At 38.7% G+C, this 12,063-nt stretch overlaps 2 long non-coding RNA genes and 1 other non-coding gene across 4 annotated transcripts in view; all 3 read left to right on the top strand.

Moving 5' to 3' along the window:
• LOC148670536 (uncharacterized) overlaps positions 1-12,063 on the top strand; it is a 408,685-nt gene that overhangs the window by 207,932 nt on the left and 188,690 nt on the right. The window lies entirely within an intron of this gene.
• On the top strand, positions 635-708 carry trnan-guu (transfer RNA asparagine (anticodon GUU)). Its single transcript has one exon. It is a non-coding gene; the product is annotated as a tRNA-Asn (tRNA).
• On the top strand, positions 5,888-7,047 carry LOC148670553 (uncharacterized). The gene is made up of 2 exons (XR_015937089.1): positions 5,888-6,087; positions 6,261-7,047. It is a non-coding gene; the product is annotated as an uncharacterized LOC148670553 (long non-coding RNA).

The following is a 12,063-nucleotide window of genomic DNA, read 5'->3' as shown; positions in this document are numbered from 1 at the left end:
AATTAGGTCACTTTTCATGTTAACTCACTTCTTCTAAACACAACATTTCCCGGTGCATGTTTTCTCCATGAAAAAAAGACATGTGCATGTGCATGTTTTCCCTTACATGTTTTCCCTTACATGATTTCTCGTTTTGTTTCATCAAAGTGTACAGAAAGAAGAAAGAAAGGAAAAGTGTCGTTAATGAACTCTGTCCCCCTTGGGAGATGTCAAGCGCATTGGACATGAAAAGTGCCCAATAAAAGCCATTTCTCTTCATTTCTCTTACGGTCAGGGCTCCTGTTCCGTGTAAAGGAGGCAGCTTGCTCAGCCGGCAGACTCAGGGCTTCGTGAACGCAGATGGCTCAGAGCGGTGTGTCCAAGCGGCTATAAAAGAGGAGAATTCTGCCGGCACCGTAGCTGAGTCGGTTTAAGTACCTGTCTCGTTAACTGGAGATCCGGGCTCCACATCCCAGCTGTGCCTTTCTTCCTGTCTTTTTGTGCAGAAACTACCATCTTGGACAACCGCATAGGGCTTGAGTTAGTTTAAAGCATGAATGCAGAGCAGAAGGAATATTGCCGACTGGCAAGAAAATGCAAGCAATGTTTATTTTTTGACCGGAAAGGTGCGAATGGAGAAAAGCCTCACTCATCAGTCTCTGTGGCGCAATCGGCGAGCGCGTTCGGCTGTTAACTGAAAGGTTGGTGGTTCAAGCCCACCCAGGGACGGTAATCTTATTATAGTCAATGTAAACACTGCCTCCGCTAAAGCTGAAACCTTAACCCTCTTTATATTTGCCGAAAATGCGAGTCTTTTGCCCGTGTCCAACAACAACACTTGAGACCGGGTAAGTACAGTAGTGATCAACACCGCAACTCCCTAGACAATCATATTCATCCATGGAAAAGTATCTTTGAAGGGCTGGCGGGAGATATCATTTATACTCCTGTTGCGTCCTCTGCTAAAATCGTTTAGAAATACAACGCGGATTTGTTTGAGAATTTGACAAGCATTGTTACGTTAGCACTGTGAAGTTGGATGTTGATATTGTAACGCAACGGGGGCTCAGGCGGGCGCCCTTGCCGCATTAGGTCGGCCCCTGCACCGTCCGGGGCTCGAACCCGGGACTTCCGCGTCTCTCTGCAGCGACCTAGCCCCGTGAGCCAAAGAGAGATCTCTCTAGAGCCCAGTAGCTGTGGTCCTGCTATCACAGGGAAGGGCGGTGACGTCACCCGCTCTGGTACGCCGGCTCTTACACACAGTGCTTGTCGGCCGTAAGCATTACAATATTTTGAGATATTTACCTTCATTTTAACATAAATATAAACATAAATGCTGTACAATCTATGCTGTACAATCAAACACGGGTATATTTTGAGTCTCGTGCTGATCGTCCTGTGGATCCAAAAGAAAATTTTAAAGCTGATACATTTTCGGTTGTAATTTGCATCTAGCTACAACGTCCCTGGAAAAGAGATTTTATTAGTTGCGTGCAATCGGTATCTTTTACTTTACGTATGGTAGTGGCAATAGTTTGAAAAATGTTTTCTAAAGAAGATTGTATTGCCAGGACCTGCCTTTAGCGCTCAGTAGCGATGACGCTGTTGATATAGATGGAGAAGAAATGTAAGTCTATTAAACTCTTAGCTAGACTGGGATCTTCCACTTGCAGGTTAGTGTTTTTTAGGATGAAGAGCAGGAATCTGATGATATTAATGATATAATCTGCAATGGTCTGGTGAGACAGCCCAGTCATCTTCAACTGGGAAACAAATGTCTGCATTTTGGGAATGTCCTTCAGAAAACTTAAGGAAACTTCCGATGGATCCATAAAAAACAGGAACCTGGAGACATTTTCAACCTGAAAAACATATATAGTGAAAGTCATTATTTTGATGACCAACATCCATGGTATGTGAAGTTTAAGCCGAGTAAAACCCATGTACCAAATACCTACCTCCTTGGAGCAGTTTACCATTCCCAGGCCCTGGATAAGGTATTGTTTAAAGCCAGCCAGGAGAGGAGAATCAAGAGTGTTTTCTGCAAAGTCCAGCCAGGGCAACTCTTTTTTCGGAGAGCTTTTAGATTACCTTTAACTGACACCCTGTAGATATAAGACACATGGACAATTACATGTATTATAAGTGTTTCCGTTTTCTTAGTTGGCTTCTGGGAGAAAATAGCTTTAATTGTGGCCCCGTGTGACTATGTATATCTACCAATTCACTGACATCCCAATTAAGGCTACATTTTTTCTTGCCTCTGTGAAACAAAATCAATTTTTATACATACAACGCGCAAATAAAAAATAAAGCACTAGAAACCCTATTGAGCAGAGAGTCTTACTGTTCCCCATCTTCCCCTTCCTCCTCCGCTTCTGCTTCAGTTTCTGGAGCAGCCTCTGGCATCTCTTCCTCCTGGACAGCGGCCTCTTGCTCAGGGCCACTGGAATACAGGTAGATGCTTTTACATAATATGTTGTAACAATGATTTCAAAAAGAAACTACAGAAGCCTTACAAATTAAAAATATCTCACCTTACCAATGTGTCTTCGGGCTTCCCATGTACAAAAAGGCCCAAGGACTCTAGCAGTCTTACAACCGCTATCCTGTTTGCCTCACCAGACACGATCTCTATTCTGTTGTAATCCACGATGACCCCGTTCTTCAGGTGATTCATCATGTCCTTCCTTGCCTGTTGAGAGGCCATCGTGATCTCCTCTGCCAAGGTGTGCTTCATACACGCCCTCTTCAAGTGAGCAGGAAGCTGATCAAAAGTATTCAGGCACATCTTGCACACCAGGGGAATCCTCGCGGGTTTCCTTTTAAAATAAATAATATAATTTGTGTATAGAAACAAGCTAAGACTGATTTCTTAAATTATCCTTAATTTTCTCTCTCATAGTTTGAGCATAATTATTTTATTGTATTGCTCATTGCTCCAAAATAAATAATGGTTTCATAAAAAAGTGAACATTCTCATCTATATTCATTTGCAGTTACACTATTGCAATTAATCTCTATCCATTCTGCATTCATATCTACAAGAAAGAGCTCTCAATTAATTAAATGCCCCATTGAACTGGCCCTGATTATACAATGCAAGGAGAAGTCTTCTAAGCCAATACTTGTCACCAGAAAGAGGCTGTATTTCAATTATACAATATACAAAACAATACCATTTAACACAAAGATATATTCCACACCTCAGCATGCACATGATGAGATTCTTGATATTAGATTAGTAAAAACAATATCAATGCACGAGAGACGCTTAAGAATAAAGATGCATCTGCCTGACTGCATATTAGTTTTAAAAGGTTATCAGCAAATGCATTTAAAAGTAAAAATGTAAAGTCTTACCTCTTGATCGTATTGGTGATTCAATATCCAGGACCTTAGTCAAGTCTCAGAGTTACTGTATCTCCTGTCTCGATTGCAGGTGAAAAGTGAAAAGTATATTGCACTCAGCAGAAAGTTACCCCGAGCAAAGACTCCACCCCTCCCAGAAAACAGGACTCCCCTTTGGCAAAGCAGTGGGTGGAGGAAGCCTTTGCTACCATTATCAAACACATAAATCGTTATAATTTAATTTTAAAAACATGGCTTAGCATGGGTTTAAAGTATATTCAACAGTGCAGGTGCATCAAAAGAAATAGATTTTCCCAAGCCCTCGGAAAGAATTACCATTTCCAAAGATGTCTAGTTTCAAGCATTAACATCCAAAGTACCTGTCTTAGCTGGGGCAGGTAGTTTGCCTAGCCATCTGAAAGAATTACCATTTCCAAAGATGTCTGTTGTAAGCCAGGTTCAATCATTACCATCCAAAGTATCAGTCTTCCCTTGGGGCAAGGGAGTTTCCTGTGTGTCTAGGATGTGTACTTCCCTTAAATAAAGGATGAATATGGGTACCATAGGTAGTAAATCTCTCAAAGCTCAGAGTTAAACTAAAAAACCCTTGGTGAGTGTGTTATTACATGGATGGGTATTTATAGTCCAGTGCCTCCTATTTGGTGTCCCCCGAAGGCATTTTGAACCCAGCAGGTGACACTGATTTAGTTTTATTTGGCCCTGATTATGCAATAAATTATAAGTAACCAGAAAGAGGTGGTATTTCGATTTTACAGTATATAAAACAATACATATATTCCACAGCTCAGCATGCACATGGTGAGATTCTTGATATTAGATTAGTAAAAAATACCAAGGCACTGAGGCTTATTAATAAAGATGCTTTTGACTGACTGGACCTTGGGGCAAGGTGTGTAAATTACAACAGACATCTTTGGAAATGGTAATTCTTTCAGGTGGCTTGGTAAACTTCCTGCCCCAGCTAAGACAGGTACTTTGGATGTTAACGCTTTTCTGCAATTTTAATGCAATTTCTGTGTTTGATAATGGTAGCAAAGGCTTCCTCCACCCACTGCTTTGCCAAAGGGGAGTGCTGTTTTCTGGGAGGGGTGGAGTCTTTGCTCGGGGTAACTTTCTGCTGAGTGCAATATACCTTTCACTTTTCACCTGCAATCGAGACAGGAGGTACAGTAACTCTGAGACTTGACTAAGGTCCTGGATATTGAATCACCACTACGATCAAGAGGTAAGACTTTCCATCTGATAACCTTTTAAAACTAATATGCAGTCAGGCAGATGCATCTTTATTAATAAGCCTCTCTCAGTGCATTGATATTTGTTTTCTAATCTAATATCAAGAATCTCATCATGTGCATGCTGAGGTTTGGAATATATCTTTGTGTTAAATGGTATTGTTTTGTATATTGTACAATTGAAATAAAGCCTCTTTCTGGTTACAAGTATTGGCTTAGAAGACTTCTCCTTGCATTGTATGATCAGGGCCAGTTCAATGGGGCATTTAATTTATTGAGAGCTCTTTCTAGTATTTAAGAATGCATATTAAATTTATGGCGTATTAAATAAAGGGTGAATATGGGTACCATAGGTATTACACCTCTATAATCTCAGGGTTAAAATAAAAAAAACAAGGTGAATGAGGTGTAACATGGCTTACATGGATTATTTAGTAGAAATTTAACTTTACTAGAAAGTGGCTTTCAACAGCCATCTCTGGAAATGGTCAGTCTTTTAGACAGCTGGGGAGAAGGTACAGAGTAATTTACACACCTTCCTGCTACCATGATCAGAGCAGTATTAGATTAAACTTGTCATTTATTGAAAGCCCAGTTTTTAACAATCATTTTCATTTTAACTTACTTTTTTCAAAGAAGAATCTGAGGTTCACTTCTTGAATTAAATCTTTTGACAAGAGGTAAGACTTCTATTTTACATTTAAACCCATGTTTAGCTGTGTTTTTTAGATTCAACTGAACCAATTTCTGTGTGTGATAATGTCCTTTAATTCTGACAACATCACACTAAATTACATGATATAAAACAGCTAATGTTTCTAGAGATAAAGTTTCTGGGATGCTTCTCATTACTTTGCATTACCAGGGACAGTTTAATTCACCTTGTACAGCATTGAAAGACCAAGATGCTTTTTTAAAGTTATTTAACATTTTATAGAACTTTGTCTACTATGGCAACACGATGAGCTTGGTGAAATTTGGAAAAATACTGCTTGGCCACTTATCTTAAGATAAAGATAGGATAAAGGTTTATCTTTTGCACCTACCTGCCCCCCAGGGAAGGCCGATGCTTTCTAAGTTGATGGTTCCCTACAGTAGACTGTACCTTATCTTCTAAGGTAATGTATATTGACCCAAATCAGTTTTGGAATCCAATCTACTGACGAGATGGAGCACATCTTTTTTTGGATACAGATTCATTGCAATAATGTAACTGCAAATGAATATGAGCATGTATGATTGTTCATATACAGTGGCAGGAGCAGTCTCTCATTGCAGTGAATTTTCAGGGCCAATTCATCTCTCCATCTTATACTGAATATGAAAGGTAGCTGTGTCTATATGGACTCCTCACTAGTTGGAATTTGTATATATTCCAGTGTTCCCTCAGCCAGTCCTTCTGTTGTAATTCAATTTATCTCATAAAATTCCTTCCCCACTTCTAGGACCAGCAGTTTTTGAACTCCACAATGGCTCCTATTGGAAAGTCTGTGACTGAGACCAAGTAAGAGTTCACTTTTTTATATTAAGCCATTATTTTGTTTGGAGCAATGAGCAATTCTGATATAATTACAATAAAATCATTATGCTCAAACTATGAGAGAGAAAATTAAGGATAATTTAAGAAATCAGTCTTAGCTTGTTTCTATACACAAATTATATTATTTATTTTCAAAGGAAACCTGCTAGGATTCCCCTGGTGTGCAAGATGTGCCAGAATACTTTTGATCAGCTTCCTGCTCACTTGAAGAGGGCGTGTATGAAGCACACCACGGCAGAGGAGATCAGGATGGCCTCTCAACAGGCGAGGAAGGACATGATAAATCACCTGAAGAATGGGGTCATCGTGGATTACAACAGAATAGAGATCGTGTCTGGTGAGGCAAACAGGACAGTGGTTGTAAGACTGCTGGAGTCCTTGGGCCTTTTTGTACGTGGGAAGCCTGGTAAATGATTTGAACTAATTTAACGTCATATTCGGGAAATCCAGAGACCGTCTTCACACTTGCAGTGGCTGTTGCAGGAAACACCTGTTGAATCTCACTCTGGATCTCTTGAGAGATCATTCAGCGAGCGAGTCGCAATTAGGAGATAATTTGGTATTTCTTAAGAGAACTCAGAGAACAACAGCACCGATAAATGCTGGGGAGACAAGACAGGTAGTTTTTTTTGTAATCAGATTCCAATGTCGAATACTGTGTATGAGAGCTTACTGTACGTAACTTTCCTTTTCTCACATTTTCTGATGGCTATTCCGAAGGGGCACCCTGTCAACTCCTAATACATTTAAAAAATCTGTCTGCGTGTTTGATTATTGTCGTTTAATTTTTAAAAAAGTTCAATGTTGATTATAACTAAAGAAATTAATGATCACAAACAAAAAAAGGGCTGAAGATGCAAGTCGCTTTTGTATTAGAGCTGGATGACATGAGCTTATAAATAAAAAACGTTTTCTTCCAATAAATCATACATTTTGTTCCATCCTTCTTACTATACTTCTCTCTTGTAGTAGTAAAGCATTTTGATTGAAACCGAACAATACATTAAAGGTTTCATCTATACACTTATACTTACGCTGCTGTGCAGCGGAGCCTGATACACCCCAGTGGGCAAAAGACATATAATATCCGTCTATTAAACGCATACCTTAGGCGTAAAAATGTGGTCTGCAATTCGCCTAGAATGAAATTCTAATATACGTCTATTGTTATACGTCAATTATACGTCTATGATTAGATGTTCATTATACATAAATGGTTGGAGTTCTATTATATGGATAAATTTAGAGGTCTATTATATGGATAACTTTCGAGGACTATTATACGTATATGGTTAGAGGTCTATTATACGGATAACTTTAGAGGACTATTATACGTATATGGTTAGAGGTCTATTATACGGATAACTTTAGAGGTCTATTATACGTATATGGTTAGAGGTCTATTATATGGATAACTTTAGAGGTCTATTATACGTTTATGGGTAGAGGTCTATTATACATCAAAGATAGGTTTTACAGGTGTAGAAACTAGTAAATCAAGCCTATGATTTGGTTTAGAAATTTATTCAGAAAATACACATTCACACCTGAAAAATATGTATTTCAAATTATACATTGTATACAATCAATCAACAATCAACATATGGGCAATAATCATAAAAAACACAACTAGTCTTAAACTTCAGCTACAAATTCTGGTAACATGGCAATATACAGTATAGTAATGACAAACACAAACTAATTACATTAACGCACTCAATCAAAACCACATTTTGATTCAAATATAAATTTTAAAATGCACAACTTCTGCATTTCCAAGAAAAAAAAATATTACAATGGAAGTTAAGACGATTTTTGTCCACCATTTGCAAACCCTGTCTAATTGTCCTAACAGTTAGAACCAGAAACTTATTATTTTCAGGGTCCAGATCTCCTGGCCCCCTGCCTTGCATATGCATTCTTCAAGTAACGCATTTTGTGCTCCTTTATTTCTTTTAATGTCGACGTAGGGTGGGACTATATTTACTATATTTAGTATACACGTGTAAATAAAGTAATTACTGCTAAAATAATTTACTTCGTACACTATGCAGATTGCCGTATACTCCTAGTTGCGGTACACAAGACATTAACAGTAAAAAGCCTCAGGTACTGTGTTAGATGTGTTTTCAACGTAATATATATGCGTTTATTAATGTCGGCAATTTTATGGTTGCAATTCGACGTTGATTATATGTCGCGGCAACGTATATATACGTATAGCCGTATTTTCGCCGTGAAATATACGTATATTCGACGAATCACTGCCCACTGGACGGTACCGTCCGGTTTCAGCCGCACAGACACGCCCGGACCCCCGCTGAACGATCAGCAATCAATAACATTTGAACGATACAGGCTCCTGCGCTCCGGATCATGTGAGAGAGAAGACACTGAAAAAGTTGTGTGAAAGTGGATTTTGCACCTGCACCAGTGCTGTAGTGGTATCATACAGATGCCCATACAAATCCACCATAAAATATTGCTCTGCCCATTGGTGGATTAGGTATGCACGCTATATTTCAATTTAAATATAAATTGAACCTATTAAAAATTCGATTTTAGATTCAAAATCGATTAATGTTAACACTGATAAAGCTAATGCTTTTTTTCAGGGCTATATCTACTTTTTTTTAAAGAAGTCTATCGCAATTGTGAAAATTAGATAAGGTGTACCAGCACAGGGAGTGAGAATGACCTCAGTCCGGCTCCCAGCAGAATCCGTCCTGGTTTGGTCACTGTCAGACTGTTTGGATCGCAACGTGGAAAAAAAATCGCTCTCATCGTGTGACTTCAACTAGAGGAAGGGAAGATCTCATGTTTAAAAAAAATTAGGACTGAAGATAACGTGAACTGAATCCGGGGCCTCACACTTATTATAAAATAATAATTATTAAAATATCAGGTTGTTTTATGCAGCATTTTGTGCACAGTACGTCATATTTATCTAACAATAGAACAACAGCCTACCTCAAGGAGGAATTCACACGCAGTCTGGGGTATTTTCCCCTTTTACATTTTTGCGATTTTATATCGAACCTGTTATACTCCCAAAAGTGCAGAGTAGCTTGTACTGTGTGCCCTGTTTGCCTTTGTAAGCATTTGATTAAAAAATAAGTTCACAATACGATAAAAACAGAGAAAGCACAAACTTAATAATATAACTATACAAAATCAATACCAAATCATAAAGCCAATTAAGTGCCTACTTTTGAAAACAGACAACACTTTATCTACAAAAAACTTGACATTGGTATCTATTTTTGAATTACAAAGCAGACAGAGCAGTCCCTGAATTCAAAGACCAGATTAGTTAAAATCCCTCCCACCAATTTAGATTGATCTCGGTCAGAACAAGACCATCAGACGTGAGGGGAATTCGGAACAGGAGCCTCTGCTTCGTCGTTTATTGAGCTTCTGTTCAACGTGTGAGTGATAGTTATTTATTGTCTTTGATTAAAGTACACAAAAGTCGCCTTCCTTAGAACCGGAGTCGAATCAGCAACCTAAAGATTCCCAGGTGTTCCTACTACAGTCCTCCGCTCTACCATCTGAGCTATCAAAGGGATAACAGGAGCTGTTTCCTCGCACACACTGCACAATGTAGTGAAATCTTGCAGGTTATTTAAATCCCAGTAAGACATCAAGTTTCCAACTCGTTTCCTTAGTCTTGGTTACCTTGAATTTAAGCTACGAACCAGGATTCTACTGTATACACTTCCAGGGATATTACAAAATGTTTGGTGGGCCATCAATCATTCCAGGCGGAAATTGACTCTTTTCTTTCTCGAGGGATCATATTAAACCTTTCATTTCGATCGAGAAGAGGATCGGCATGAGACACAAAACATACCTGTCTTTTTTCTTAAAATCGAAGAATTATTTAACTTAACACTACAACGAACTCGGCCGCAGAAATCAGTCCACAGCTCCTTAATTAACCTGTTCTTAACTTCAAGGAACCCAATCCTGCGCCCTCTAGAGGTTACTGATATAGAGGACAGACTGAAAAGAAGAAATTCAGAAGCAGACTAAGCAGAACACTGGATCTACATTAGAATATTACCCTATATAGTGGGAATAAAATTGTCGCGACATAAGGAATTTACGCATCAGTTGCTTGGAATATTATTGTAATATTTAATTTGCTTTCCTGTCACACCACTTTTATTAATTATGAAGTTTATCAATACACGTTTATTTTAAACAATGTCGTTTATTATTAATACACTTTCATTCCTTTCTTATTAGAAGCTGTATCACAGATAATGCATGTAAAGCCTTCAGTATGCGATTGTGAGTTCAGTTATCCCAGGGAGTGAAGAGAACTGAAATTAAGTGAAATGACATTTAAATAGAGGGTGAATCTTCAAAGTTATCTCTCACTTCAGAATATTTACAAGAACCTACCAGGCGTGGGGTTTGAACCCATGTAGAAATTTGCTTATTGGATTTTAAATCCAATGCCTTAACCACTCGGCCATCATGGTCAACAGCACGTTTCTCTCCGTTCTTTAACATTTCAATATGATTCAACAATTTAAAAAAATAAACCACGGCCCTTTCACAGAAATGTACCCCGTTCTGCCGCGCACCAAACAGGGGTACTTAGCACTGTGCTAAAGAGGAGCTGTTTACTGTCAGCAGACATTTCCTCATTTCGAAAGGCGTTTTCGCCTGCTCTCAGCTTTTTAAAGACGGTCATAAACGCTCAAGAAGTAATTAATTTCAGTTTGAAGTCTGTTTCTTTTGTCTCCGCTCTTGATGAAGAAAAGCCGTGCGTGGGAGACTCCCTCTCTAAAGAAGTTTGCCGTCAACCTGCAAGAGAGAAGATCCATCATTCACCGAGGCAACCACTGAAATATTAACATTAAACACGTGAAATGCAAGATGCTTTCTACAGATGCAGCCATTCAAAATGGGTGAGGTATTTCGCGGCATACCCCGGTGGGCGTGTCACAGTATCACGCGGTATCACGCATGTCACGTGTGTCACGTGTGTCACGTGACTAACTATCCGGCGTCGCCTTGTAAAACCGCCAGGGGGAGCTTAACCTCTCATGTACAGCATTTGAGCCTTTAATTTTGAACTGTGTATTACAGCATGTTAATCATCAGTCATTAAAATGTTGGTATATATTATGAAAGCAAGATTGCTCAGTTGGACATAAGTACACAACCTACCTTTATCAGAAATATTTATGCATCAAAGCCTTTACTGAAGATATTACTAATAGTATTAATAATGGATGACTTTGGACAAGCTGTATACTCAAAGTATAATTTCTTTAGCACATTTGTACAAGCACTTGGAATCTGTCCAAGCCATACTTTGTCAGGCATTTTGTTTTACTTCAACGGGGCATAAAAACTTCCTTGCTTTTAACAGGGCATTTCATAATTTCTAGCTACGAAAATGATTTAAAATGCGACACCTATCATTCAACTAGAGCTTAAAATATCACAAGGAAAAATACAAACCGGTATTCCATTTCTCCCTAAACATTGTAAGCTTTGAAGTCTTTAACTAACGTGATACCGGAGTCAACAAGCATACTTTTAGAATTTGATTAAAAGGGAATATAATATGGAATCGCGTATCTAAAGAATTTAATAACGGTATGATTATATCCGTGTACTGCGGCAGTACTGTGTAAGGCTGTTTCGCCTACCTGATCATGAGAGCTGTCTTGTAGCCTACTGGTCTAGGTGCGTAACTACCAACTGGCTGGTTGTGTGTTCGAATCCAGCTGGCGCTGGACTTTTAACAAACATTTCTTCGAAAAAATAGGTAAGCGATATTATGGACAATCAATTGACTTTTATATTTCAAAATATCGCAACATGATCGATATTTGCGATATTTTGAATATATCTTCCCTTCTGACAGCGGTTCCTGCTTCTATTGTGTGTGTGTGTGCAACAGTAAATTTTTATAGA

Source organism: Lepisosteus platostomus, chromosome 5 (assembly GCF_059453375.1).
Source record: "Lepisosteus platostomus isolate fLepPlt1 chromosome 5, fLepPlt1.hap1, whole genome shotgun sequence".
NCBI classification, from domain to species: Eukaryota; Metazoa; Chordata; class Actinopteri; order Semionotiformes; family Lepisosteidae; genus Lepisosteus; species Lepisosteus platostomus.
The sequence above is the reverse complement of the archived record's forward strand: the minus strand, read 5'-3'. Positions and strand labels throughout refer to the sequence as shown.